Source organism: Myxine glutinosa, chromosome 4 (assembly GCF_964187855.1).
Source record: "Myxine glutinosa chromosome 4, kmMyxGlut1.1, whole genome shotgun sequence".
Taxonomy (NCBI): domain Eukaryota; kingdom Metazoa; phylum Chordata; class Myxini; order Myxiniformes; family Myxinidae; genus Myxine; species Myxine glutinosa.
In genome coordinates this window covers 103,505,975-103,509,564 of record NC_136264.1, presented here as the reverse complement: position 1 = coordinate 103,509,564, position 3,590 = coordinate 103,505,975, and the positions used below count along the sequence as shown (strand labels likewise).

Sequence of the window (3,590 nt, the reverse complement as noted above, 5' to 3'; positions counted from 1 at the left end):
GGCCCGCTCTGAAGGTTCGGATCGGGACACCGGGATTCATTCCGGTCGCCCGGTCGGCCCGGAGGTGGGGGTGCGGGGCCTGTCACGGAACGTCAAAACAAACTCTTCCCTCCCATCCCATCACCCTCCCATCACCCTCCCATCACCCTCCCATCACCCTCCCATCACCCTGCCCCATCACCCTGCCCCATCACCCTGCCCCATCACCCTGCCCCATCACCCTGCCCCATCACCCTCCCCCATCACCCTGCCATCACCCTCTGCCATCACCCTCTGCCATCACCCTCTGCCATCACCCTCTGCCATCACCCTCCCATCACCCTGCCATCACCCTGCCATCACCCTCCCATCACCCTGCCCCATCACCCTGCCCCATCACCCTGCCCATCTCCCTCCCATCACCCTCCCATCACCCTGCCATCACCCTCCCATCACCCTCTGCCATCACCCTCTGCCATCACCCTCTGCCATCACCCTCCCATCACCCTGCCATCACCCTCCCATCACCCTGCCATCACCCTGCCCCATCACCCTGCCCCATCACTCTCCCCCATCACCCTCCCATCTCCCTCCCATCACCCTGCCATCACCCTCCCATCACCCTCCCATCACCCTGCCATCACCCTCCCATCACCCTCTCGTTGGAGGTATTGACTTATTTAGGTTTGGTTTTCTAAGGCTGTAGGCCGCACCTCATTTTGTCAAATAAAGTGGTATTCGGGTGGTTCCGGTATTTGGGACCGCAGGGACGGAAAGTGCAGCCGGCCCGCTCTGAAGGTTCGGATCGGGACACCGGGATTCATTCCGGTCGCCCGGTCGGCCCGGAGGTGGGGGTGCGGGGCCTGTCACGGAACGTCAAAACAAACGGCCTGCCGGGGCCGCCCAAAAGTCGGGCGTGAGGGGCGCGTCCACTAATGGAACGCCTCTCGCTTCCCAGATCGAGGGCCACGTGGTCAGGAGAACCTCGTCCCTTCTGGTTGCCCTGCCGTCCCGCCGTGGGCGCTGGCAGGGTGTACTTCAAACTAAGCTTAAGTGTCAAGTGTTAAGTTCCTCCTTGCCCTCGCAAGGGAAAGGCTAGGGTCAAGCTCTTCCAAATTTCCAAACACTAGAAATCGGACGTCTCAAATTAATTAACTAATTTGTAAATACATCTCAGTCGCCCGCGACCTCTCTAGCGCGGGCGTCGAACCAGTTCATTTCCGGGCGACCGGGCCGAGTATCGGCTCGGCCGTGACCGAAGCCGTTGATTCCGCCGTAGCACGCTAACGCGTAGGCTCGCGCGCCCCTGGTCCGCCGGGGCTCCGCGGGTGTTCTACCGTGCCTGGCTTGCCGGTGCCCGGGGACGGATTTCGTTGTCTAAACATGGTAGCGCTAGGCCAGTGGGACCGCCGGGACCCACGTGCACTCACAAGGTGTTCTGCGCGTGGGCGGCAGTATCAGACCGGGGCGCCCAAAGGCGCCACGCAGCCAAACGCTCCCCGGCTAAAGTTCATCCTGGAAGCGCCCACATTGTGCGGACAAACCAAGTCAAGGGCCACGTGGTCAGGAGAACCTCGTGCCTATCGGCCGGCCTCGAAGACCGAAATTGTGACGGTGTCACCTGAAATGTGACGGTGTCAGTGGGGAAAGAAAACCCCTTTTGAGCTTGACTCTAGCCCGACTCTGTGAAGGGACTTGAGAGGCCGCAGGCACTCAGTAGGGCTGGACCCGTGAAATTTCGGGGATTTTTGGTAAAACTACCTCAGGATAAAGTTACATAGGAAAACACCGTGTTAAATTTCCGTCGCCGAAGGACTCTATTCCTTATTGCGAAATTCTCTAAGACTTCGCCTCTAGGAGTTATTGAAAATATTAACTGATATAAAAATTAGTTTTCTAAGACTGAAGCGGTGTGACGTCATCACGCCCTTAGTTTTCTAAGACTGAAACGCAGTGACGTCATCACGCCCCCACCATGAGTGCCAAAGGTCCTTTGAAGAAGAAGAGCTCGGAGTTGGACTGGACACGAGGCGCAGCGGACGCCATTTGGAAGAGCTGAGAGGACTCAGTCGTGATAGAGTGAGCCTGAGTGAGTATACAAGACAAGAACAAGATCTAGAAGGAGGTATGTACGGTGCGATTCATATAATATATTGTTTAGTTATCGTCGATGAGGAATTTGGGGTCGGAATGGGTGATCGGCCTGGGTGACTGGGTCTCGACTAGATGCTAGGCCGCACCTCATTTTGTCCAATAAAGTGGTTTTAAAATATTTTTTGATGGTTCTTATGCTTATCATTAGATGCATAACGTTCGTAGGGAGGTATAGATATATGGATTGACATCGGATGGCATGGGATTTGGGATTTAGGAACTCCGGGGTCTTTTCATTGGGAATATATGCGATTTGTTTTGGGGGGCCCTTAGAGCTAACGGAGGCTCGGATTTTAATTCTGATTCCAGATTTCCCAGTCGCTAGTACGTCTTAACACTCGACAGAAACTGGCCCCGCGAAATCTCCAGGATTTTCGGTAAAATTACTTCAGGGTAAATTTACATAGGAAAACACCATGCTAAATTTTCGTTGCCGAAGGACTTTATTTTTTGCGAAATTCATCCTGACTTCGCCTCTAGGAGGATACAGGGGTATCTGTGGATAACGGGAACCTTTATTTGGCGAAATTCGGACTGATATTGACCGAGTTATTCAAAATATTAACTTATATCAAATAAATCTTTTGTGATTTTGTATTTTGCGCACCTGTATCGTTGGAGGTATTGACATATAGGGTTGGTTTTCTAAAGCTTATATCAGAATATTAACTTATATCAAATGGGTCTTTTGAGGGGAAAGTGTGATGACGTCACCACGTCACGCGGCACGAATGCGCGCCTGTCGTTGGAGATACTGACTTCTATAGGGAGGCCCCATCACCCTCCCCCATCACCCTCCCCCATCACCCTCCCATCACCCTGCCCTCACCCTCCCATCACCCTGCCATCACCCTGCCATCACCCTCCCACCACCCTGCCATCACCCTACCACCACCCTCCCATCACCCTGCCATCACCCTCCCATCACCCTTTATTGGACCATTTGACTTCTGTAGGGTTGGTTTTCTAAGGTTTATATCAAAATATCAAATAAATCTTTTAAGGTGAAAGCCTCCATACTACACTTGATTTTAGCCAAAAGGCCGAGAAGCGATAACGTAAGAAGTTTAAAAACGCTCTTTTCCACGACAATCGCATCTATGATTGACCGGCGACGATTCGCGAAAATCGAAAATTCCATCGAAATGTCCGATCTTTCGGCGCCTCCATTGCAGCTATGCATCTTCATTGATATCCTGGTATTAAACAATCCTGGTGTGATGTATATATTTTGTTTAGCTTGAGAGAAATATAGGATTTATCATGTGAAGAAAACAGGATGACAGATTAGCGAAATGACGTCATTTTCTCTGTGCGTCAGAGCCGCGTGCGTAAAAACCCGGCTTGCCAACCGAGATTCCAATGGAATTGGACTTTAAACACACCAGCTGTTTAATACATTATAAATAATACATTCGACCTGAATTACAGGAACCCTAATGGGTATGGGGGTTTAT

General features: G+C 52.1%; 1 pseudogene; it reads right to left on the bottom strand.

The window, feature by feature from the left end:
• Positions 1–3,100: 3,100 nt before the first annotated feature.
• LOC144891877 (U2 spliceosomal RNA) lies at positions 3,101–3,188 on the bottom strand (annotated as a pseudogene).
• Positions 3,189–3,590: the final 402 nt, after the last annotated feature.